Source organism: Thermobia domestica, unplaced genomic scaffold (assembly GCF_964235325.1).
Source record: "Thermobia domestica unplaced genomic scaffold, izTheDome1.hap1.1 HAP1_SCAFFOLD_1627, whole genome shotgun sequence".
Taxonomy (NCBI): Eukaryota; Metazoa; Arthropoda; class Insecta; order Zygentoma; family Lepismatidae; genus Thermobia; species Thermobia domestica.
In genome coordinates, this window is record NW_027657337.1 from 4014 (window position 1) to 31785 (window position 27772).

At 38.3% G+C, this 27772-nt stretch overlaps 2 non-coding genes across 2 annotated transcripts; both read right to left on the reverse strand.

Moving 5' to 3' along the window:
• Positions 1 to 10845: 10845 nt before the first annotated feature.
• Positions 10846 to 10964, reverse strand: LOC145677925 (5S ribosomal RNA). The gene has a single exon (XR_014130094.1). It is a non-coding gene; the product is annotated as a 5S ribosomal RNA (ribosomal RNA).
• Positions 10965 to 24027: 13063 nt separating this feature from the next.
• Positions 24028 to 24146, reverse strand: LOC145677926 (5S ribosomal RNA). Its single transcript, XR_014130095.1, has one exon. It is a non-coding gene; the product is annotated as a 5S ribosomal RNA (ribosomal RNA).
• Between the last annotated feature and the right edge of the window lie 3626 nt (positions 24147 to 27772).

Consider the following 27772-nt stretch of genomic DNA (forward strand, 5'->3'; position numbering starts at 1 on the left):
GAAAGTGACTACTATCGTGACACGGGAGATATTTGATCGATAGTCGAATTACTCCCATGCTCGAATGAACACGTCTCTTGTAAGGAGAGGAAAGGCTTCTGTGATCCGCTATCGCAGCTGTGTCATATCTGCAGAGAATGTTAGGACACAAACGTGATCTTTGAGAGCCTCGTGAAAAGAAGTCGCATAGTATCATGTGTGGAGACATCGGGGCCATCTGAAGAACGCTTCATCATTAGGACCAAGGGCGAGTTACGAAACACTCTGGGATATATTTATTAACATAACTTCTCGTCATTCTGCAAGTGTGGTGGAGCTCCATCCTATTGGAAAAGGAAACCTCGGGAGCCCTCTTCATGTGTAGGTATCGTTCACATCTGAAGCATGTGAAGATAGATTACTGTACTATCGTGTACCTAAAATCATTTTCTACGAATACGAACATGTCTACACTGAAGGCAGTGCAGCTCTTTTTCTCTTTTTTTTTTGGTCATGTATTGTAACGCGGGGCAATGCACACAATAACATGTAATGTTGTGTATCATCATAAAGGGCCAGGGCGATGATTGGATCTTGATGGACGTGGAGAACTGATAGGTGATGTGAGTGGTATTGTGATCTATGGTTGTATGTTTACTGATGAATGCATAAGGAGAGGTGAAGGGGTTGCCTTTTTTTTTATGTCGATCGGCAGGGAAGCGATTGGGAAACTTTTGACTTTGTTTTTCAACCGAATATATTGATTGAATAGGTCGCCGACAATTTTACGGGGCGTCACGTCGTTGCCTTTTTCATGTCGATCGCGAGCGAAGCGAGCGTTTTTTTTTTTTTTTTTTTTTACCGACAATATGTATTGAATCGGTTGCCAACACCTTTAGGGGCGCGTCACGTCCTTCTTTCTGTGCTGATCGCGAGCGAAGCGAGCGCGAAATTTTTGACTTTTTTTTTTTTTTTTTTACCCACAATATTTATTCAATCGGTCGCCAACACTTTTAGGGGTGCGTCACGTCCTCTTTTCTCTGCTGATCGCGAGCGAAGCGAGCGCGAAATTTTGACCTTTTTTTCTCTTTTTAATTCTTTTTTTTTTCTTTAAGAAAAAATATTGATTTCATAGGTCGCCAACATTTTTACGGGATGGAACATCGTTTATTTGTTTTTCCAACCGTCTTTCTGTCTTGAGCCCCCGCCAAGTTAACTTTATGGTGGACAAAAACTATGTGCGGTGGGTTACCGCGGGGTTCTCCCGTTTCCTCCCACTTTCTTCATTCCACCACCATTTCAATCATTTCTCATAATCAGCGCCTCTTTTAGCCTAAGCGGCATAACGTGGGACGTAAAACAAAGATTTCCTTTAGTTGCTTTCTGTCTTGATTACGAGCGCGAAATTTTTTACTTTTTTTTTCTTTCTTTTGATATTATTCATTTAATAGGACGGCAACACCTTTACGGGCCGCCGCGTCGTCGTTTACACTTCTTCAGCCCATATTCTTTCTGCTTGTTCGTTTTCCGGCATCTTGTTATCACCGCCCGCGGGAATGCCTATGTCTTTCATCGCTTTTTGAAGCAAATCTTTAATAAATATGCACTCTCACATTTCTACTAATATGCATACCACAGTGGATAGACTGTAACTAGGAAAGCAGAAGCCTGCATATCATATTATTTAACAGTTGAAAGTGAACTGCCATTTTAAGTTTGATTTTGATCAGATGAGTGCAGTTCAACTCGTCGACAATTGTGAAGATTCTCGAGGTTAGGGACCATCCATTTTGTGCTTTGTAATGAAAATGGCTGCAGCCAAACTTCTCTGATCTGAATGAAACTTGGCATGATGATACATCTTGACCTGCTCTACAAGTTTATTTAGTATTTTCCGTTGCGCAGGCTTTTGCTTCTCCAGGTTCTCCCATGGAACTGAGAAACGTATTCAGTCGAACTTCTGCGGTAAGTCAGTATATCATCCTGAGAAGTTTGATCGAGATAGCAGAGGTTCGACTATTCGTTTTTCAATTCCATGTGATATTACAACACGGTGAACTAAATTTATATAGAAACACTTTGATTTTGTTTTGTTTTTTGCTAGCATTAAACTGAGAAAATGTTATTGAATAGACAGAGAACACCACTCAAAGAAAAGTACATCATAAGAATATATATATGGTTGCTGTGGTTCTCGGTTTAATTTGCTAGTTAAGAAACTTGCTCTAAATAAGTACATCTTACAGGTGAAAAACTAAGCCAGGCGATAGAATTAAATATAAAGTTATACACTTTTATTTTACGTTTACTAGTGTTGGGTTACTACTGTAAAATAAGTCAGTATATATGAAAGATAACTGTATTAGGTACTATTTTCCACCGGCGGTGTATTCTTGCATAGTGTACTTAATGTTTACAAGCGGGGCGCTACTAGTATGGATGCATGACAAGTGCTATTGAAACTCGAAAACTAACTGGTTTCCACTACCCTTGCTTATACGTATACCCGCGTCGCCTTCGCTCCTGTTCACTTTGGACGCACATTCTTGCTATCGCTCAGGCCCCCAGCTTTCTCCTGTTTTGGCTCCCTTAAATAGTATTCGTGCTTTTTATTGGCCACCTGGCAAAGCACTTGTAATGATTTTACACCAGTAACTCTAAAATACATGTGTATTACTTTATTTAATTCTGTCGTCTGCAGAATTTTTTTTTTTTTTCGTACAAATATGCCTTTTCATGCAGAACACTGAATTTTGCCTGTAAATTTTTGAGAATATGCTGTGACGAAACTTGAGCACCGTTCTTCTTTTCTTTCTTATCACGAGTCTTCTTTAGCCTAATGAGCACAATCATCACACGATAACGACTATTCTTTTCATTTAACTTGTAAACAAGTTGAACTAATAATAATAATTGATGTACAAAGGAGAAGTGTCCTACATATTTGAGGTAAAAAATAAAATAAATATACTTCTACTTCATCCGTGTTTACAAAGTTAAATGTTATCGATTTACAAAAAATGGTCACCTATCCACACACTGACCAGGCTCGACACTGCTTGACCATACATATTAAAACATCGGTCCCACTGAATACACAAGTAGTAAGCACATTCACATAAAAATAATTAGGATTACAGTATATAAAATGTGTTAATTAAAATAGCAAATGCCTTACCTTATCACAGGCGATCCAAAGCCACTGCACATCATCTGCTACGCACACTATATTCCTCCAATATTTCACTCACTTCCTATATCACGCAACAGAAAATATTAATAAAATTCACTTAGCAACATTTTCATTTTTAATCAACAATACGTATAACAATTAAGAATAAAATTAATTGTGAGCACATTGTTATAATTAGAATACTGTTTTTATTCGTTTACAAATATGGGATTAATATAGAGCTGGCAGCAACAATATATACAACTCATCCTGTATGTATCGTAAATCCTAACTTGAGAAGACATCTCTGACGCAAACAATGAGACAAGAAATCAAATACTATATCCGACACATTTGGGGTTTATTGAACTTCAATGTTGGAAGATACCACCTTGTCGGTAGTACAAATGTAATATCCTTACAACACGCGGAACTTTTGCCAGGCATATCTAGGAATTTGGGAAGATTAATTGATATCCTTAATGTGCAATGTATGATTATGACGCATTGTTATGTACACGCAGACGGAACCAGGACAATCTATAGATGACATTTGCACTGTGTTTGGACAATTTGTTCGCAGAAAGTAACCGTTTTTGTCTATGAATACTTGAGAACATGGAAGGTATGAGATATACATTTTATGCGCAAATATTATAATACAAATCATTGTTAGTTTGGTGGATGCGTGAAAGAAAGAAAAGGAGTAGATTTTTGCAGACGTCCGGATATAAAGCGAGAACTGAGAATACGCATCTATAACATCTATTTTCTTTGTGTTAATGATATCGATGAACTAAACGGGGAAACTAAAATACAACTGTTTGCAGTATAATTCGAAGTATAGTCAAGTGCAGAGGCGTACTCACGGGGTGTCCACCGGGTGCGGACTCCTCGCAAAAGTTCCTAAGTGAACATACATTTGCAGACTTTCTCATTAAATGTAGTTATTAACAGGGAAAATATTGATGTATCATCAATATAAATCTGATCTTACACTTCATCTGTACTCTGTCTGTATCATGTTTTTGTGAAAAAGTAAGTGGAATATTTATCGTGTTTTCGAATGCAGAATAATAGTATATAGACATAGTGGCTTGTAGTATTGGAACCTTGCCCCCCGAAGCTTGGATCCCTTAGAAGAAAAAAAAAATGCATGCGCGCCTGGTGAAATGGTTAACGAATTCAGTTCACTCGATGAATCGACAGATAGTAATACACATTTCGACAGATCGACAGCATTCGACAGATACAGACATATGAAAGTAGCACAAGAATTAGGCGAAAGTCCGTGCGTTTCCTCAATTCACGTAGGAAACAACAGAAAATATCAACTACCATAAAATAATCCGTATATATATTTAATTTATTTGGAATAAAATAAATATAGAAACAACCTGTTCATACATAACTACGGTAAGTGCGTTAATTGCTAACGTAAGAACAAATATGAAACAAGGCACAAAATAAAAAAGAAAAATAAAGTTAAAGGGAATAAATATTTAGGCTTGATTGTCATTCGTATTAAGAAGCTGGGTAATAAAATGTTAAAATCTACAGAAAATTATGAAATTAAATCAGGATTTGAAATAAAAGTCTATACATTGGAAGTAGGCCAGGGAGTTTGCAAGGCAGATGTGTGCGACACGCGTTACTTTATAGATTCCCTCATTGAACTATAGTAAGCAGTACGAAGATGGTACTTTGCGTATAATCACAGGAAGGATTGAAGTTAATTACCATGGTAATATAATTATTTATTGATAAGTATTTCCATGTTAAATTATGAAAATTATAAGCACAAGGAGGGTGAAAAAGTAGTGTGACCGACTTAGCAATGACTGAAACATAAAATAGAAAAGCGAATAAAAACAAATGCCTTTTGAGTTATGTGGAATAAAGTTTCTTCTAGCCAGTAAGGAAGAATAGGATCTGGTGCATTCATTGAATACCTGAAAAAAATCGTTTATCAAAATAGAAGGAAACACACTTATCGTTGTGGCAACTACGAACTTCTGTTTACCTCAGCCCGCCTCAGCAAGTGCTTTCTATCCGGTCCGCGCTCCGTAACCAAAACTCAACGCTGCCTGCCAGCGAAAATTTCATTCTTCAGTATCGTTGAGTTTATTGCAGAAAGCAATGGCAGATACGGCATCAGCACCTGCAGCCCCGGCACAGGCTTCTCCTAAGAAGTCTGCAAAGCCTAAGAAACCAAAAACAACACCTTCTCATCCAAGAACATCAGAAATGGTGAACAACGCCATCAAGAATTTGAAGGAAAGGGAGGAAGTTCACTGCAAGCTATTAAGAAATACATCTCAGAACTACAAAGTGGATGCCGAGAAGCTTGCTCCATTTATCAAGAAATACTTGAGAAGTGCAGTTGCTTCTGGGTCTTTGGTTCAGACCAAGGGAAAAGGTGCATCTGGATCGTTTAAGCTTAGTGCTTCATCGCTGAAGGAGAAGCCTGAAGGTGGATCTTCAACCAAGGCGAAACGATCAGCATCAAAGGAGAAGAAGCCTGCGAAAAAGCCAGCAGCTAAACGTCCCAAGAAGACTGGTGAAAAGAAAAAGGCTGCTGCTCCCAAACCTAAGAAATCACCATCTAAAGTGAAGAAGGCAAAAACTCCCAAGAAGCCAAAGGCCCCGAAGCCAAAGAAGGCTACAGCAAAACCGAAAAGTGCTAAGAAGGCTGCACCAAAGAAGAAGTAAATGTGTCAGTAAATCATCTGACATTTTAAAACGGCTCTTTTTAGAGCCATCAAATACTTTGAGAAGAGTAAAATTGTGCTTTTCCTATCATTATCACATGTTCATTCATAGCAATGTATAGTATACACGCAAGGGACTTTGAGTTTTCTTTTTAACCGAAGCACTTCTTGATGTAAGTGCTTTATAACAGAGGGGAATTGAGGGTGGGGAAAGAAAGCTTTCACGGGTGTCAAGAATGGTGTACTCGAAAAAAAATGGGGAACACATTACGTAATGTCAATTTGTGATCACTTACTTTTTCCTTGTTCCTATCTTCAAGTAGCGAAACAGTACAGAAAACGCACTTAATGCATTTGTTAGAAAAACTTTTGCAGGCTGACTGGGTTCGATTCTCGGTGGGAGCTCAAATGTTTCGCATTGCACGTTAATAAGTAGGTCCACGTTTGAAACAGCCTTGCTGCTGAAAGGGACACTAAACTAAAATCAACTCTTTTCAAGGCTGGGGTGAAAGAAATGTTCGAACTTATTACAACTCGTGAAAGTGAAGTAGACTGTTTCAATTTAACGTCGTACTATTATGATTTTTATGATAAAGGAGACGGGTGATTACGCCTAATGAATGATGGAAATACTGGTGTAATGAGAAAGTGTTAGGAAAAGGGAACACGCTAATAACCACGGATACCGTCTTATAATTCGTAATATTGCTATAAAGAAAAATAGTAACACCAGCAGAAATGTAGGTGTACAATTGAACTGATGTTAAGTACAAACAGACACTTAAAGAAAGTTTAGTTTAACGTTTGCATTCAACAGCAGCGACCTCTGAGAAAATATTACTTTTGCTACCTTGGAAGAAGTACATATTTCGCCTGCGAGTTCTATGAGATTAATAACGTTGAGAAGGGCAAACAGTGGTTGAATCGAAGTTAACTTATGCAACATATGGCAAAATCGAATCCTTGACCACATAAAACGAAGATAATCAATCGGTAAACATAGGGGAAAACTAAAGAATATACTTGAAAGATAGGATGATATACGAAACGAGAGGAAAACGAAGGTAGATGTATTAACTATGCAACATACGGCGTGAGAATTTAAAAAAAAAAGATAACAAGTATGGACAAGATCCTTGTTAGGATAACAGCATCTCTAAGTAGTGTATTGGTCCTAAAAAGGACCGTTTTTGAACTCAGTGCCAGAACTTCAAACTTAAGCACGTTCCCCACGGATGCGGCGAGCAAGCTGAATGTCCTTAGGCATGATTGTGACTCTCTTTGCGTGAATAGCACACAAGTTGGTGTCTTCGAAAAGCCCTACAAGGTAAGCTTCACTTGCCTCCTGTAAAGCCATGACAGCTGAGCTTTGGAAGCGAAGATCTGTCTTGAAATCTTGTGCAATTTCTCGGACGAGTCGTTGGAAGGGCAGCTTGCGGATGAGCAATTCAGTGCTCTTCTGGTAACGACGAATTTCTCGGAGAGCCACAGTACCAGGCCTGTAACGATGGGGCTTTTTCACTCCACCGGTAGCTGGAGCACTCTTTCTTGCAGCTTTGGTGGCAAGCTGCTTTCGAGGAGCTTTGCCTCCAGTAGATTTCCTAGCTGTCTGCTTGGTACGTGCCATTGCAACTGTCACGACTTGTTTCAAATAATTGCGCGCTGAATGAAGTCAAGTTATATAAAGAGCAAAACCGTTAAATCAAGCTATTTCTCATTGGATAAAGTCAGTCGAAAAGGACAGTTCTCATTGGCTTAGACACGTTTTGTGTTTTTCCTCCGTGCTTTCCCTGCATGATCGAAGGAACAAAACCACGAGTCTTGGGCTGCTTGGGCTTGTATTTCTCGTGTGTGGTGAGCGAAGCAGTAACATATCGAAATGACAGGACGTGGAAAAGGAGGCAAGGGTCTTGGCAAAGGAGGTGCCAAGCGCCACCGTAAAGTTCTTCGTGACAACATCCAGGGTATCACCAAACCCGCTATTAGGCGTCTTGCTCGCCGTGGTGGTGTGAAGCGTATCTCTGGTCTCATTTATGAAGAGACCCGAGGAGTATTGAAAGTATTCCTGGAGAACGTAATCAGAGATGCTGTTACATACACAGAACACGCCAAGAGGAAGACAGTGACAGCTATGGATGTTGTGTATGCCTTGAAGAGGCAAGGAAGAACCCTGTACGGTTTCGGAGGTTAAGTTGGGGTTCCTCCTATTTTGGATATAAAATTGGCATAAACGGCTCTTTTCAGAGCCAACAAATTTATATAAAGGGAAAGATTTACTTTGTGCGATTTTCTGTTAGATTATAAGAATTCGTGTAACTACATTAAAGCCTTTTGATGCACACAAAATTACAGACGTAGAGAGATTAATTTGAGAAAATCATACGTTTTTTTTTACATTATGTACGTTCATGTATACGTATTCATATGTAGCAGTATTAATGCTGGAGAAGGGGTTCTGGTTGGAAATTGGCGATTTGTTGGAAGTAGCGAGCATGAGAGATGCGAAACGCAAGTCGGAATTTCTGTTCTGACAGTAGGATGTACGTATAGAGGCTTATACAACTTCTATACTGTGCTGTGAGGGGCGAATAATGCGTTAGAAACCTGAATCTTGTCCTTTATCTTGTTTACGTGGTCTTGGGTTCGATTTTTTTCTTTTGCGGTAGTGTCTATTGTGATTTACATGTAAATTAATGACACTTCGTAGCGGGTTAGTAAAATAAAGAGTAATACAAATATGAGATGTAGGTTAATGCATTGTATACTTCACATTATTTACTAAAGAAAGGCAGTAGTTACAAGAAACCTAGGCTCGCTCGTTGGGCACAGTAGCAAATGAGTTCTGAGATCAGAGAATAAGAGTAGTTGCGTATTACAAACCATATACATATAACACATATCACACAAATATGAATATCGACCTTGCAAAGAATAAATCGTACTTAAGTGTGCATTTAATGTCATTACTATGTTGCAAAAGAAATTTAGGAAAGTTTTTTGATCCGCTCTGTTCATGATGTCATTGGGGCATAGTAATGAACAATAATAAATGTCGAGAACATATTGAACAGAGTAATTTCAGCCAAGCCAACGCAAGAGAGAAACATGAGTGCTTTAAGAATGTTGGAAATTCCTTTGTCTAGCATGAAGTACATGAGAATATGTGGTATGAGGTTTTCTTCCATTGCTGAGAATCTGGGCTCGACTGTCCTGTCCTCTGGGTAATATGAGCCCGATGTACGCAAATATCAAAAAAATGTAGCTAGCGACAATACAAAAGGTAATGATCTTATAATTAATAATGTAGTGGGAACTAAGCACATCGCTGTTTGGAGTATTCTAAAGATAGTGTGACTTCCTATGGGCTTCAATTACGATCGACGACTACACATACTAATTAATCGAATAGCAGCGAGAATTTCGAATGACACTAAGCAACTATCTCAGACACTTTTGATGAGTCTGTATATCGAAAACAATTCATTTCAATCGTAAATCTCCTCTATAAAGGGGTTTGTGGCCCTCATAAGGGCCGATTTGTATGAGATATAGGTCTTACATTTATGCCTTCTTCTCAGTTTTCTTGGGCAGAAGTACAGCTTGAATGTTGGGCAAAACACCACCCTGAGCGATTGTAACTCCAGACAACAACTTGTTTAATTCCTCGTCGTTACGGATAGCTAACTGCAGATGACGTGGAATAATCCTAGTCTTCTTGTTGTCACGAGCAGCGTTGCCTGCCAACTCAAGAACTTCAGCTGCCAGGTATTCCATGACTGCAGCCAAATACACGGGAGCGCCAGCACCAACTCGTTCGGCATAGTTACCCTTTCGCAAAAGACGATGGATTCTGCCTACTGGGAATTGAAGGCCAGCCCTGCTGGAGCGGGACTTGCTCTTTCCCTTGACTTTTCCACCTTTGCCGCGACCAGACATTGTTCAATATTCTTTCGTAATAAGATGAGAGGAAAAATTGCGGCCTCCCATGAATCAAGTCAGTTTTGTTACTACTTCAAGCGTGCACCCGAGTGCATCAAATGAAAAGCAAGGCAGTTGGCGCGAATTGAAACACGTACTGTAATTTAAATGAAGTCGATAAATCGGCGGACACATCTAATTTTGCTGAACGAGTGAGTCATCATGCCACCAAAAACTAGCGGAAAGGCTGCAAAGAAGGCTGGTAAAGCCCAAAAGAATATCTCCAAGGGAGATAAGAAGAAGAAGAGGAGGAGGAAGGAGAGCTATGCCATTTACATCTACAAAGTTTTGAAGCAAGTGCATCCTGACACTGGCATATCTAGCAAAGCTATGAGTATCATGAACAGCTTTGTTAATGACATCTTCGAGCGTATTGCTGCTGAAGCTTCTCGTTTGGCCCATTACAATAAGCGGTCAACTATCACCAGCCGGGAAATCCAAACAGCTGTGCGCCTTCTTTTGCCTGGTGAACTTGCCAAGCACGCTGTAAGTGAGGGTACGAAGGCTGTTACCAAGTACACAAGCTCTAAGTAAAAATCTTCTTCAAGATTTTTCATTTCAAACGGTCCTTGTCAGGACCAACACATTATTCGAAAGAGTTAAATCACGAAATTTGCTTCATTCTGTTATGTAGAAACACCTTGAAATCCAATTTCTATATGCTGTTAGTAAAAAAGTAAAGCACATAGCGGAGATGTGTCGTGCTTGTATACGAAAGGCATTTACTCGCCGGAGATCTACACTTAGTCATAATAATTTACTTTTAAAAAGTGGTAATACATTCCGTGTTAAGTATAGTAGTAGGTGCACACGGATCGGAAATCAGGTTATTTTAATGTGCCGTGCAAATAAACAGGCTGTTAGTGTAAGAAATAGTGGGTATAACGCTTAGAATATCGATTAATCGCTATGAAATAATGTTGATAAATTATCTCTTGAAAGTACTATAAAATTAATGTTTCTAGTATTTTCGTACTTGAAGGATAATGAAATTTGAAAAAGAGATGCCAACAGCACCTGGTGTTCCCAGGCGGTCACCCATCCAAGTACTGACCAGGCCCGATGCTGCTTGACTTCGGTGATCGGACGAGAACCGGTATATTCAGCATGGTATGGCCGTTGGCAACTACCTTTTCTTCAATGTCCTGTTAAGGAAGTATGTTTTAAGTAAGAATTGACATTATTAACTATAAAGGCAAGCATATTAACGTCGTTAACATTACTTGGAATATACTAATATTCGAATAAATATTTGAATGTTCGAATGATGAGTGATTCGGATGTTCATAGTGCCACTATGTCCTATCGAGTTTACTATCACGAACCACGTATGAAATTGTATATAAATAAATAAAAATAAATCCTTTATTAAGTATTGATTACAGGAAAAAGGCAAACTTACATTCTTTAATGTACACAATGAAATGTATGAAAGATATTTTTAAGATATGTTTCACTTACCCTTTATAACGCAAGGTAGTTTTCAGTGTAGCATCCTCTTCAGCTGCGAGATAACGTAAGGCAGATGATCATTCAGTCGTGAAGCACTAAAATGTAATATACATTTTAACTATTATCGATAAGAATTATTTACTGCAGGGATGCAAATAAAGTGAGGCAAATTAGTAAATAAAAACCGATACTGTAACTGATAATGTAATTACGTATCTGTATTAGTTGTATATACAGTAATCGCACGATTATCCGCGGAGTTGGATGTTGGCATAATCGCGCATAATCAGCAGTATGAGCAGAAAAGGGAAATGAAATGAAATCTTTAGATTTACGTCGCATACTTATACCGGTTACGCTAAAGGAGACGGTGATGATGAGTACTGAATGAAGAAAGTGGGAGGAAACGGGAGAAACCCGAGAAAACCCATGAGCACGGTCTTTATGCACGACAAAGTTCACACGGCACGAGCTGGGATTGAACCAGGGACCCCAAGCACCGGAGGCCAAAAAAGGGACAAAAAGTCTTTCGTGCAACTTTCGTTTTCGGTAAAAAGTTTACACATAATTTAGAAAGAGTAGTTTTCTGGTCTTTTTATTTCACAAGTTGGTTCATGTCTATATTTTTTACATGCATAAAAAATTTTTCAACTCCCTTGCTTAGTTCCTGTTAAAGACCTCTACCTCTGATTGTATTTTTTGCACATATTCTTATTGTTTTCAGACAACATTTCTAAGAGCGTAATTTATCGTCAGCAAGAAAAGAAAAGGAAAGCCTCGGATAGTGGAATGTGTACTGTATATATATATATATATATATATATATATATATATATATATATATATATATATATATATATATATATATATATATATATATACGTATTAGTATATAGTTTTATTTATATACGTCTCCTATTATTACACAATGTGCAGATATTGTGAAAGCGCAAGTAAATATGTATAACTCCCCGTTCTGCACTTAATAACTTGAAAGAAGTTCGGGGAAGGTAGTGTAACAGAAAGTGCAAACAGAAATGAGGGTTTACAGGCATTTAATATTATTCCGTAGTAGTATGATTTTTTGTAAAATATATATATATATATATATATATATATATATATATATATATATATATATATATATATATATATATATATATATATATATAAACATACATATTCAATGATATAGTAAGAGGTTAGCAGCACTGATAGAACTGCAGAAAGTACAAAACCGTTAATAAGAAAGAGAGAGAGATGGTGGCCGCTTTTGTGCTTTTCATTGGCTAATTCCGAATTGCGCGCGAATACGTACGAGATTTCTTTCTTTTTCCTCTTCGCAGCCCAGATGTTGCCAATTAGAAGTTTTTAGTACTACATTTGTATGAAAATGTTGCCTTTAAGAAATGTGGTTTGCATACGGAGAAAAGAGCAAAATGAATATTTATCTTAGTGGGCATGAAAAAAGACGAAACATTTTGCAAGATGGACACACGAACTTCCTTAATGCAGGCGTTCAGTACATTATTGTAAAGAAAAAAACACTAAAAAGAATTACTTCAATATCCCTAGCAACATTCAACAATTCATAGAGAAAAATCTTTATTTTGAGAACAATGGAAAACTATGTAATTGTAGATAACTACTAAATTTAATGATTAAGGAAAACGTTTAGGCCCGGCCCTTCAGAAAGAAAGTGCACAGAATTTTCTCTCATGGAAGCAATTGCAAAATCAACATTTTGTTTGCAGTTATAATTAGAGGATCTATATACAGGGTGTTCGAAAAAGAATGTATCCTCTTGAAAGAAAATATTCTCTGGGCCCCTAATCCTTTATATACCGAAAGGAAGTTTGTATAGCATTTTTTCTTACCTTCGTTAGAAGAATTGAAAGTGACTACTATCGTGACACGGGAGATATTTGATCGATAGTCGAATTACTCCCATGCTCGAATGAACACGTCTCTTGTAAGGAGAGGAAAGGCTTCTGTGATCCGCTATCGCAGCTGTGTCATATCTGCAGAGAATGTTAGGACACAAACGTGATCTTTGAGAGCCTCGTGAAAAGAAGTCGCATAGTATCATGTGTGGAGACATCGGGGCCATCTGAAGAACGCTTCATCATTAGGACCAAGGGCGAGTTACGAAACACTCTGGGATATATTTATTAACATAACTTCTCGTCATTCTGCAAGTGTGGTGGAGCTCCATCCTATTGGAAAAGGAAACCTCGGGAGCCCTCTTCATGTGTAGGTATCGTTCACATCTGAAGCATGTGAAGATAGATTACTGTACTATCGTGTACCTAAAATCATTTTCTACGAATACGAACATGTCTACACTGAAGGCAGTGCAGCTCTTTTTCTCTTTTTTTTTTGGTCATGTATTGTAACGCGGGGCAATGCACACAATAACATGTAATGTTGTGTATCATCATAAAGGGCCAGGGCGATGATTGGATCTTGATGGACGTGGAGAACTGATAGGTGATGTGAGTGGTATTGTGATCTATGGTTGTATGTTTACTGATGAATGCATAAGGAGAGGTGAAGGGGTTGCCTTTTTTTTTATGTCGATCGGCAGGGAAGCGATTGGGAAACTTTTGACTTTGTTTTTCAACCGAATATATTGATTGAATAGGTCGCCGACAATTTTACGGGGCGTCACGTCGTTGCCTTTTTCATGTCGATCGCGAGCGAAGCGAGCGTTTTTTTTTTTTTTTTTTTTTACCGACAATATGTATTGAATCGGTTGCCAACACCTTTAGGGGCGCGTCACGTCCTTCTTTCTGTGCTGATCGCGAGCGAAGCGAGCGCGAAATTTTTGACTTTTTTTTTTTTTTTTTTACCCACAATATTTATTCAATCGGTCGCCAACACTTTTAGGGGTGCGTCACGTCCTCTTTTCTCTGCTGATCGCGAGCGAAGCGAGCGCGAAATTTTGACCTTTTTTTCTCTTTTTAATTCTTTTTTTTTTCTTTAAGAAAAAATATTGATTTCATAGGTCGCCAACATTTTTACGGGATGGAACATCGTTTATTTGTTTTTCCAACCGTCTTTCTGTCTTGAGCCCCCGCCAAGTTAACTTTATGGTGGACAAAAACTATGTGCGGTGGGTTACCGCGGGGTTCTCCCGTTTCCTCCCACTTTCTTCATTCCACCACCATTTCAATCATTTCTCATAATCAGCGCCTCTTTTAGCCTAAGCGGCATAACGTGGGACGTAAAACAAAGATTTCCTTTAGTTGCTTTCTGTCTTGATTACGAGCGCGAAATTTTTTACTTTTTTTTTCTTTCTTTTGATATTATTCATTTAATAGGACGGCAACACCTTTACGGGCCGCCGCGTCGTCGTTTACACTTCTTCAGCCCATATTCTTTCTGCTTGTTCGTTTTCCGGCATCTTGTTATCACCGCCCGCGGGAATGCCTATGTCTTTCATCGCTTTTTGAAGCAAATCTTTAATAAATATGCACTCTCACATTTCTACTAATATGCATACCACAGTGGATAGACTGTAACTAGGAAAGCAGAAGCCTGCATATCATATTATTTAACAGTTGAAAGTGAACTGCCATTTTAAGTTTGATTTTGATCAGATGAGTGCAGTTCAACTCGTCGACAATTGTGAAGATTCTCGAGGTTAGGGACCATCCATTTTGTGCTTTGTAATGAAAATGGCTGCAGCCAAACTTCTCTGATCTGAATGAAACTTGGCATGATGATACATCTTGACCTGCTCTACAAGTTTATTTAGTATTTTCCGTTGCGCAGGCTTTTGCTTCTCCAGGTTCTCCCATGGAACTGAGAAACGTATTCAGTCGAACTTCTGCGGTAAGTCAGTATATCATCCTGAGAAGTTTGATCGAGATAGCAGAGGTTCGACTATTCGTTTTTCAATTCCATGTGATATTACAACACGGTGAACTAAATTTATATAGAAACACTTTGATTTTGTTTTGTTTTTTGCTAGCATTAAACTGAGAAAATGTTATTGAATAGACAGAGAACACCACTCAAAGAAAAGTACATCATAAGAATATATATATGGTTGCTGTGGTTCTCGGTTTAATTTGCTAGTTAAGAAACTTGCTCTAAATAAGTACATCTTACAGGTGAAAAACTAAGCCAGGCGATAGAATTAAATATAAAGTTATACACTTTTATTTTACGTTTACTAGTGTTGGGTTACTACTGTAAAATAAGTCAGTATATATGAAAGATAACTGTATTAGGTACTATTTTCCACCGGCGGTGTATTCTTGCATAGTGTACTTAATGTTTACAAGCGGGGCGCTACTAGTATGGATGCATGACAAGTGCTATTGAAACTCGAAAACTAACTGGTTTCCACTACCCTTGCTTATACGTATACCCGCGTCGCCTTCGCTCCTGTTCACTTTGGACGCACATTCTTGCTATCGCTCAGGCCCCCAGCTTTCTCCTGTTTTGGCTCCCTTAAATAGTATTCGTGCTTTTTATTGGCCACCTGGCAAAGCACTTGTAATGATTTTACACCAGTAACTCTAAAATACATGTGTATTACTTTATTTAATTCTGTCGTCTGCAGAATTTTTTTTTTTTTCGTACAAATATGCCTTTTCATGCAGAACACTGAATTTTGCCTGTAAATTTTTGAGAATATGCTGTGACGAAACTTGAGCACCGTTCTTCTTTTCTTTCTTATCACGAGTCTTCTTTAGCCTAATGAGCACAATCATCACACGATAACGACTATTCTTTTCATTTAACTTGTAAACAAGTTGAACTAATAATAATAATTGATGTACAAAGGAGAAGTGTCCTACATATTTGAGGTAAAAAATAAAATAAATATACTTCTACTTCATCCGTGTTTACAAAGTTAAATGTTATCGATTTACAAAAAATGGTCACCTATCCACACACTGACCAGGCTCGACACTGCTTGACCATACATATTAAAACATCGGTCCCACTGAATACACAAGTAGTAAGCACATTCACATAAAAATAATTAGGATTACAGTATATAAAATGTGTTAATTAAAATAGCAAATGCCTTACCTTATCACAGGCGATCCAAAGCCACTGCACATCATCTGCTACGCACACTATATTCCTCCAATATTTCACTCACTTCCTATATCACGCAACAGAAAATATTAATAAAATTCACTTAGCAACATTTTCATTTTTAATCAACAATACGTATAACAATTAAGAATAAAATTAATTGTGAGCACATTGTTATAATTAGAATACTGTTTTTATTCGTTTACAAATATGGGATTAATATAGAGCTGGCAGCAACAATATATACAACTCATCCTGTATGTATCGTAAATCCTAACTTGAGAAGACATCTCTGACGCAAACAATGAGACAAGAAATCAAATACTATATCCGACACATTTGGGGTTTATTGAACTTCAATGTTGGAAGATACCACCTTGTCGGTAGTACAAATGTAATATCCTTACAACACGCGGAACTTTTGCCAGGCATATCTAGGAATTTGGGAAGATTAATTGATATCCTTAATGTGCAATGTATGATTATGACGCATTGTTATGTACACGCAGACGGAACCAGGACAATCTATAGATGACATTTGCACTGTGTTTGGACAATTTGTTCGCAGAAAGTAACCGTTTTTGTCTATGAATACTTGAGAACATGGAAGGTATGAGATATACATTTTATGCGCAAATATTATAATACAAATCATTGTTAGTTTGGTGGATGCGTGAAAGAAAGAAAAGGAGTAGATTTTTGCAGACGTCCGGATATAAAGCGAGAACTGAGAATACGCATCTATAACATCTATTTTCTTTGTGTTAATGATATCGATGAACTAAACGGGGAAACTAAAATACAACTGTTTGCAGTATAATTCGAAGTATAGTCAAGTGCAGAGGCGTACTCACGGGGTGTCCACCGGGTGCGGACTCCTCGCAAAAGTTCCTAAGTGAACATACATTTGCAGACTTTCTCATTAAATGTAGTTATTAACAGGGAAAATATTGATGTATCATCAATATAAATCTGATCTTACACTTCATCTGTACTCTGTCTGTATCATGTTTTTGTGAAAAAGTAAGTGGAATATTTATCGTGTTTTCGAATGCAGAATAATAGTATATAGACATAGTGGCTTGTAGTATTGGAACCTTGCCCCCCGAAGCTTGGATCCCTTAGAAGAAAAAAAAAATGCATGCGCGCCTGGTGAAATGGTTAACGAATTCAGTTCACTCGATGAATCGACAGATAGTAATACACATTTCGACAGATCGACAGCATTCGACAGATACAGACATATGAAAGTAGCACAAGAATTAGGCGAAAGTCCGTGCGTTTCCTCAATTCACGTAGGAAACAACAGAAAATATCAACTACCATAAAATAATCCGTATATATATTTAATTTATTTGGAATAAAATAAATATAGAAACAACCTGTTCATACATAACTACGGTAAGTGCGTTAATTGCTAACGTAAGAACAAATATGAAACAAGGCACAAAATAAAAAAGAAAAATAAAGTTAAAGGGAATAAATATTTAGGCTTGATTGTCATTCGTATTAAGAAGCTGGGTAATAAAATGTTAAAATCTACAGAAAATTATGAAATTAAATCAGGATTTGAAATAAAAGTCTATACATTGGAAGTAGGCCAGGGAGTTTGCAAGGCAGATGTGTGCGACACGCGTTACTTTATAGATTCCCTTCATTGAACTATAGTAAGCAGTACGAAGATGGTACTTTGCGTATAATCACAGGAAGGATTGAAGTTAATTACCATGGTAATATAATTATTTATTGATAAGTATTTCCATGTTAAATTATGAAAATTATAAGCACAAGGAGGGTGAAAAAGTAGTGTGACCGACTTAGCAATGACTGAAACATAAAATAGAAAAGCGAATAAAAACAAATGCCTTTTGAGTTATGTGGAATAAAGTTTCTTCTAGCCAGTAAGGAAGAATAGGATCTGGTGCATTCATTGAATACCTGAAAAAAATCGTTTATCAAAATAGAAGGAAACACACTTATCGTTGTGGCAACTACGAACTTCTGTTTACCTCAGCCCAGCCTCAGCAAGTGCTTTCTATCCGGTCCGCGCTCCGTAACCAAACTCAACGCTGCCTGCCAGCGAAAATTTCATTCTTCAGTATCGTTGAGTTTATTGCAGAAAGCAATGGCAGATACGGCATCAGCACCTGCAGCCCCGGCACAGGCTTCTCCTAAGAAGTCTGCAAAGCCTAAGAAACAAAAACAACACCTTCTCATCCAAGAACATCAGAAATGGTGAACAACGCCATCAAGAATTTGAAGGAAAGGGGAGGAAGTTCACTGCATGCTATTAAGAAATACATCTCTCAGAACTACAAAGTGGATGCCGAGAAGCTTGCTCCATTATCAAGAAATACTTGAGAAGTGCAGTTGCTTCTGGGTCTTTGGTTCAGACCAAGGGAAAAGGTGCATCTGGATCGTTTAAGCTTAGTGCTTCATCGCTGAAGGAGAAGCCTGAAGGTGGATCTTCAACCAAGGCGAAACGATCAGCAATCAAAGGAGAAGAAGCCTGCGAAAAAGCCAGCAGCTAACGTCCCAAGAAGACTGGTGAAAAGAAAAAGGCTGCTGCTCCAAACCTAAGAAATCACCATCTAAAGTGAAGAAGGCAAAAACTCCCAAGAAGCCAAAGGCCCCGAAGCCAAAGAAGGCTACAGCAAACCGAAAAGTGCTAAGAAGGCTGCACCAAAGAAGAAGTAAATGTGTCAGTAAATCATCTGACATTTTAAAACGGCTCTTTTTAGAGCCATCAAATACTTTGAGAAGAGTAAAATTGTGCTTTTCCTCTCATGATCACATGTTCATTCATAGCAATGTATAGTATACACGCATGGGACTTTGAGTTTTCTTTTTAACCGAAGCACTTCTTGATGTAAGTGCTTTATAACAGAGGGGAATTGAGGGTGGGGAAAGAAAGCTTTCACGGGTGTCAAGAATGGTGTACTCGAAAAAAATGGGGAACACATTACGTAATGTCAATTTGTGATCACTTACTTTTTCCTTGTTCCTATCTTCAAGTAGCGAAACAGGTACAGAAAACGCACTTAATGCATTTGTTAGAAAAACTTTTGCAGGCTGACTGGTTCGATTCTCGGTGGGAGCTCAAATGTTTCGCATTGCACGTTAATAAGTAGGTCCACGTTTGAAACAGCCTTGCTGCTGAAAGGGACACTAAACTAAAATCAACTCTTTTCAAGGCTGGGGTGAAAGAAATGTTCGAACTTATTACAACTCGTGAAAGTGAAGTAGACTGTTTCAATTTAACGTCGTACTATTATGATTTTTATGATAAAGGAGACGGGTGATTACGCCTAATGAATGATGGAAATACTGGTGTAATGAGAAAGTGTTAGGAAAAGGGAACACGCTAATAACCACGGATACCGTCTTATAATTCGTAATATTGCTATAAAGAAAAATAGTAACACCAGCAGAAATGTAGGTGTACAATTGAACTGATGTTAAGTACAAACAGACACTTAAAGAAAGTTTAGTTTAACGTTGCATTCAACAGCAGCGACCTCTGAGAAAATATTACTTTTGCTACCTTGGAAGAAGTACATATTTCGCCTGCGAGTTCTATGAGATTAATAACGTTGAGAAGGGCAAACAGTGGTTGAATCGAAGTTAACTTATGCAACATATGGCAAAATCGAATCCTTGACCACATAAAACGAAGATAATCAATCGGTAAACATAGGGGAAAACTAAAGAATATACTTGAAAGATAGGATGATATACGAAACGGAGAGGAAAACGAAGGTAGATGTATTAACTATGCAACATACGGCGTGAGAATTTAAAAAAAAAAGATAACAAGTATGGACAAGATCCTTGTTAGGATAACAGCATCTCTAAGTAGTGTATTGGTCCTAAAAAGGACCGTTTTTGAACTCAGTGCCAGAACTTCAAACTTAAGCACGTTCCCCACGGATGCGGCGAGCAAGCTGAATGTCCTTAGGCATGATTGTGACTCTCTTTGCGTGAATAGCACACAAGTTGGTGTCTTCGAAAAGCCCTACAAGGTAAGCTTCACTTGCCTCCTGTAAAGCCATGACAGCTGAGCTTTGGAAGCGAAGATCTGTCTTGAAATCTTGTGCAATTTCTCGGACGAGTCGTTGGAAGGGCAGCTTGCGGATGAGCAATTCAGTGCTCTTCTGGTAACGACGAATTTCTCGGAGAGCCACAGTACCAGGCCTGTAACGATGGGGCTTTTTCACTCCACCGGTAGCTGGAGCACTCTTTCTTGCAGCTTTGGTGGCAAGCTGCTTTCGAGGAGCTTTGCCTCCAGTAGATTTCCTAGCTGTCTGCTTGGTACGTGCCATTGCAACTGTCACGACTTGTTTCAAATAATTGCGCGCTGAATGAAGTCAAGTTATATAAAGAGCAAAACCGTTAAATCAAGCTATTTCTCATTGGATAAAGTCAGTCGAAAAGGACAGTTCTCATTGGCTTAGACACGTTTTGTGTTTTTCCTCCGTGCTTTCCCTGCATGATCGAAGGAACAAAACCACGAGTCTTGGGCTGCTTGGGCTTGTATTTCTCGTGTGTGGTGAGCGAAGCAGTAACATATCGAAATGACAGGACGTGGAAAAGGAGGCAAGGGTCTTGGCAAAGGAGGTGCCAAGCGCCACCGTAAAGTTCTTCGTGACAACATCCAGGGTATCACCAAACCCGCTATTAGGCGTCTTGCTCGCCGTGGTGGTGTGAAGCGTATCTCTGGTCTCATTTATGAAGAGACCCGAGGAGTATTGAAAGTATTCCTGGAGAACGTAATCAGAGATGCTGTTACATACACAGAACACGCCAAGAGGAAGACAGTGACAGCTATGGATGTTGTGTATGCCTTGAAGAGGCAAGGAAGAACCCTGTACGGTTTCGGAGGTTAAGTTGGGGTTCCTCCTATTTTGGATATAAAATTGGCATAAACGGCTCTTTTCAGAGCCAACAAATTTATATAAAGGGAAAGATTTACTTTGTGCGATTTTCTGTTAGATTATAAGAATTCGTGTAACTACATTAAAGCCTTTTGATGCACACAAAATTACAGACGTAGAGAGATTAATTTGAGAAAATCATACGTTTTTTTTTACATTATGTACGTTCATGTATACGTATTCATATGTAGCAGTATTAATGCTGGAGAAGGGGTTCTGGTTGGAAATTGGCGATTTGTTGGAAGTAGCGAGCATGAGAGATGCGAAACGCAAGTCGGAATTTCTGTTCTGACAGTAGGATGTACGTATAGAGGCTTATACAACTTCTATACTGTGCTGTGAGGGGCGAATAATGCGTTAGAAACCTGAATCTTGTCCTTTATCTTGTTTACGTGGTCTTGGGTTCGATTTTTTTCTTTTGCGGTAGTGTCTATTGTGATTTACATGTAAATTAATGACACTTCGTAGCGGGTTAGTAAAATAAAGAGTAATACAAATATGAGATGTAGGTTAATGCATTGTATACTTCACATTATTTACTAAAGAAAGGCAGTAGTTACAAGAAACCTAGGCTCGCTCGTTGGGCACAGTAGCAAATGAGTTCTGAGATCAGAGAATAAGAGTAGTTGCGTATTACAAACCATATACATATAACACATATCACACAAATATGAATATCGACCTTGCAAAGAATAAATCGTACTTAAGTGTGCATTTAATGTCATTACTATGTTGCAAAAGAAATTTAGGAAAGTTTTTGATCCGCTCTGTTCATGATGTCATTGGGGCATAGTAATGAACAATAATAAATGTCGAGAACATATTGAACAGAGTAATTTCAGCCAAGCCAACGCAAGAGAGAAACATGAGTGCTTTAAGAATGTTGGAAATTCCTTTGTCTAGCATGAAGTACATGAGAATATGTGGTATGAGGTTTTCTTCCATTGCTGAGAATCTGGGCTCGACTGTCCTGTCCTCTGGGTAATATGAGCCCGATGTACGCAAATATCAAAAAAATGTAGCTAGCGACAATACAAAAGGTAATGATCTTATAATTAATAATGTAGTGGGAACTAAGCACATCGCTGTTTGGAGTATTCTAAAGATAGTGTGACTTCCTATGGGCTTCAATTACGATCGACGACTACACATACTAATTAATCGAATAGCAGCGAGAATTTCGAATGACACTAAGCAACTATCTCAGACACTTTTGATGAGTCTGTATATCGAAAACAATTCATTTCAATCGTAAATCTCCTCTATAAAGGGGTTTGTGGCCCTCATAAGGGCCGATTTGTATGAGATATAGGTCTTACATTTATGCCTTCTTCTCAGTTTTCTTGGGCAGAAGTACAGCTTGAATGTTGGGCAAAACACCACCCTGAGCGATTGTAACTCCAGACAACAACTTGTTTAATTCCTCGTCGTTACGGATAGCTAACTGCAGATGACGTGGAATAATCCTAGTCTTCTTGTTGTCACGAGCAGCGTTGCCTGCCAACTCAAGAACTTCAGCTGCCAGGTATTCCATGACTGCAGCCAAATACACGGGAGCGCCAGCACCAACTCGTTCGGCATAGTTACCCTTTCGCAAAAGACGATGGATTCTGCCTACTGGGAATTGAAGGCCAGCCCTGCTGGAGCGGGACTTGCTCTTTCCCTTGACTTTTCCACCTTTGCCGCGACCAGACATTGTTCAATATTCTTTCGTAATAAGATGAGAGGAAAAATTGCGGCCTCCCATGAATCAAGTCAGTTTTGTTACTACTTCAAGCGTGCACCCGAGTGCATCAAATGAAAAGCAAGGCAGTTGGCGCGAATTGAAACACGTACTGTAATTTAAATGAAGTCGATAAATCGGCGGACACATCTAATTTTGCTGAACGAGTGAGTCATCATGCCACCAAAAACTAGCGGAAAGGCTGCAAAGAAGGCTGGTAAAGCCCAAAAGAATATCTCCAAGGGAGATAAGAAGAAGAAGAGGAGGAGGAAGGAGAGCTATGCCATTTACATCTACAAAGTTTTGAAGCAAGTGCATCCTGACACTGGCATATCTAGCAAAGCTATGAGTATCATGAACAGCTTTGTTAATGACATCTTCGAGCGTATTGCTGCTGAAGCTTCTCGTTTGGCCCATTACAATAAGCGGTCAACTATCACCAGCCGGGAAATCCAAACAGCTGTGCGCCTTCTTTTGCCTGGTGAACTTGCCAAGCACGCTGTAAGTGAGGGTACGAAGGCTGTTACCAAGTACACAAGCTCTAAGTAAAAATCTTCTTCAAGATTTTTCATTTCAAACGGTCCTTGTCAGGACCAACACATTATTCGAAAGAGTTAAATCACGAAATTTGCTTCATTCTGTTATGTAGAAACACCTTGAAATCCAATTTCTATATGCTGTTAGTAAAAAAGTAAAGCACATAGCGGAGATGTGTCGTGCTTGTATACGAAAGGCATTTACTCGCCGGAGATCTACACTTAGTCATAATAATTTACTTTTAAAAAGTGGTAATACATTCCGTGTTAAGTATAGTAGTAGGTGCACACGGATCGGAAATCAGGTTATTTTAATGTGCCGTGCAAATAAACAGGCTGTTAGTGTAAGAAATAGTGGGTATAACGCTTAGAATATCGATTAATCGCTATGAAATAATGTTGATAAATTATCTCTTGAAAGTACTATAAAATTAATGTTTCTAGTATTTTCGTACTTGAAGGATAATGAAATTTGAAAAAGAGATGCCAACAGCACCTGGTGTTCCCAGGCGGTCACCCATCCAAGTACTGACCAGGCCCGATGCTGCTTGACTTCGGTGATCGGACGAGAACCGGTATATTCAGCATGGTATGGCCGTTGGCAACTACCTTTTCTTCAATGTCCTGTTAAGGAAGTATGTTTTAAGTAAGAATTGACATTATTAACTATAAAGGCAAGCATATTAACGTCGTTAACATTACTTGGAATATACTAATATTCGAATAAATATTTGAATGTTCGAATGATGAGTGATTCGGATGTTCATAGTGCCACTATGTCCTATCGAGTTTACTATCACGAACCACGTATGAATTGTATATAAATAAATAAAAATAAATCCTTTATTAAGTATTGATTACAGGAAAAAGGCAAACTTACATTCTTTAATGTACACAATGAAATGTATGAAAGATATTTTTAAGATATGTTTCACTTACCCTTTATAACGCAAGGTAGTTTTCAGTGTAGCATCCTCTTCAGCTGCGAGATAACGTAAGGCAGATGATCATTCAGTCGTGAAGCACTAAAATGTAATATACATTTTAACTATTATCGATAAGAATTATTTACTGCAGGGATGCAAATAAAGTGAGGCAAATAGTAAATAAAAACCGATACTGTAACTGATAATGTAATTACGTATCTGTATTAGTTGTATATACAGTAATCGCACGATTATCCGCGGAGTTGGATGTTGGCATAATCGCGCATAATCAGCAGTATGAGCAGAAAAGGGAAATGAAATGAAATCTTTAGATTTACGTCGCATACTTATACCGGTTACGCTAAAGGAGACGGTGATGATGAGTACTGAATGAAGAAAGTGGGAGGAAACGGGAGAAACCCGAGAAAACCCATGAGCACGGTCTTTATGCACGACAAAGTTCACACGGCACGAGCTGGGATTGAACCAGGGACCCCAAGCACCGGAGGCCAAAAAGGGACAAAAAGTCTTTCGTGCAACTTTCGTTTTCGGTAAAAAGTTTACACATAATTTAGAAAGAGTAGTTTTCTGGTCTTTTTATTTCACAAGTTGGTTCATGTCTATATTTTTTACATGCATAAAAAATTTTTCAACTCCCTTGCTTAGTTCCTGTTAAAGACCTCTACCTCTGATTGTATTTTTTGCACATATTCTTATTGTTTTCAGACAACATTTCTAAGAGCGTAATTTATCGTCAGCAAGAAAAGAAAAGGAAAGCCTCGGATAGTGGAATGTGTACTGTATATATATATATATATATAATATATATATATATATATATATATATATATATATATATATATATATATATATATACGTATTAGTATATAGTTTTATTTTATACGTCTCCTATTATTACACAATGTGCAGATATTGTGAAAGCGCAAGTAAATATGTATAACTCCCCGTTCTGCACTTAATAACTTGAAAGAAGTTCGGGGAAGGTAGTGTAACAGAAAGTGCAAACAGAAATGAGGGTTTACAGGCATTTAATATTATTCCGTAGTAGTATGATTTTTTGTAAAATATATATATATATATATATATATATATATATATATATATATATATATATATATATAAACATACATATTCAATGATATAGTAAGAGGTTAGCAGCACTGATAGAACTGCAGAAAGTACAAAACCGTTAATAAGAAAGAGAGAGAGATGGTGGCCGCTTTTGTGCTTTTCATTGGCTAATTCCGAATTGCGCGCGAATACGTACGAGATTTCTTTCTTTTTCCTCTTCGCAGCCCAGATGTTGCCAATTAGAAGTTTTTAGTACTACATTTGTATGAAAATGTTGCCTTTAAGAAATGTGGTTTGCATACGGAGAAAAGAGCAAAATGAATATTTATCTTAGTGGGCATGAAAAAAGACGAAACATTTTGCAAGATGGACACACGAACTTCCTTAATGCAGGCGTTCAGTACATTATTGTAAAGAAAAAAACACTAAAAAGAATTACTTCAATATCCCTAGCAACATTCAACAATTCATAGAGAAAAATCTTTATTTTGAGAACAATGGAAAACTATGTAATTGTAGATAACTACTAAATTTAATGATTAAGGAAAACGTTTAGGCCCGGCCCTTCAGAAAGAAAGTGCACAGAATTTTCTCTCATGGAAGCAATTGCAAAATCAACATTTTGTTTGCAGTTATAATTAGAGGATCTATATACAGGGTGTTCGAAAAAGAATGTATCCTCTTGAAAGAAAATATTCTCTGGGCCCCTAATCCTTTATATACCGAAAGGAAGTTTGTATAGCATTTTTTCTTACCTTCGTTAGAAGAATTGAAAGTGACTACTATCGTGACACGGGAGATATTTGATCGATAGTCGAATTACTCCCATGCTCGAATGAACACGTCTCTTGTAAGGAGAGGAAAGGCTTCTGTGATCCGCTATCGCAGCTGTGTCATATCTGCAGAGAATGTTAGGACACAAACGTGATCTTTGAGAGCCTCGTGAAAAGAAGTCGCATAGTATCATGTGTGGAGACATCGGGGCCATCTGAAGAACGCTTCATCATTAGGACCAAGGGCGAGTTACGAAACACTCTGGGATATATTTATTAACATAACTTCTCGTCATTCTGCAAGTGTGGTGGAGCTCCATCCTATTGGAAAAGGAAACCTCGGGAGCCCTCTTCATGTGTAGGTATCGTTCACATCTGAAGCATGTGAAGATAGATTACTGTACTATCGTGTACCTAAAATCATTTTCTACGAATACGAACATGTCTACACTGAAGGCAGTGCAGCTCTTTTTCTCTTTTTTTTTTGGTCATGTATTGTAACGCGGGGCAATGCACACAATAACATGTAATGTTGTGTATCATCATAAAGGGCCAGGGCGATGATTGGATCTTGATGGACGTGGAGAACTGATAGGTGATGTGAGTGGTATTGTGATCTATGGTTGTATGTTTACTGATGAATGCATAAGGAGAGGTGAAGGGGTTGCCTTTTTTTTTATGTCGATCGGCAGGGAAGCGATTGGGAAACTTTTGACTTTGTTTTTCAACCGAATATATTGATTGAATAGGTCGCCGACAATTTTACGGGGCGTCACGTCGTTGCCTTTTTCATGTCGATCGCGAGCGAAGCGAGCGTTTTTTTTTTTTTTTTTTTTTTACCGACAATATGTATTGAATCGGTTGCCAACACCTTTAGGGGCGCGTCACGTCCTTCTTTCTGTGCTGATCGCGAGCGAAGCGAGCGCGAAATTTTTGACTTTTTTTTTTTTTTTTTACCCACAATATTTATTCAATCGGTCGCCAACACTTTTAGGGGTGCGTCACGTCCTCTTTTCTCTGCTGATCGCGAGCGAAGCGAGCGCGAAATTTTGACCTTTTTTTCTCTTTTTAATTCTTTTTTTTTTCTTTAAGAAAAAATATTGATTTCATAGGTCGCCAACATTTTTACGGGATGGAACATCGTTTATTTGTTTTTCCAACCGTCTTTCTGTCTTGAGCCCCCGCCAAGTTAACTTTATGGTGGACAAAAACTATGTGCGGTGGGTTACCGCGGGGTTCTCCCGTTTCCTCCCACTTTCTTCATTCCACCACCATTTCAATCATTTCTCATAATCAGCGCCTCTTTTAGCCTAAGCGGCATAACGTGGGACGTAAAACAAAAGATTTCCTTTAGTTGCTTTCTGTCTTGATTACGAGCGCGAATTTTTTACTTTTTTTTTCTTTCTTTGATATTATTCATTTAATAGGACGGCAACAC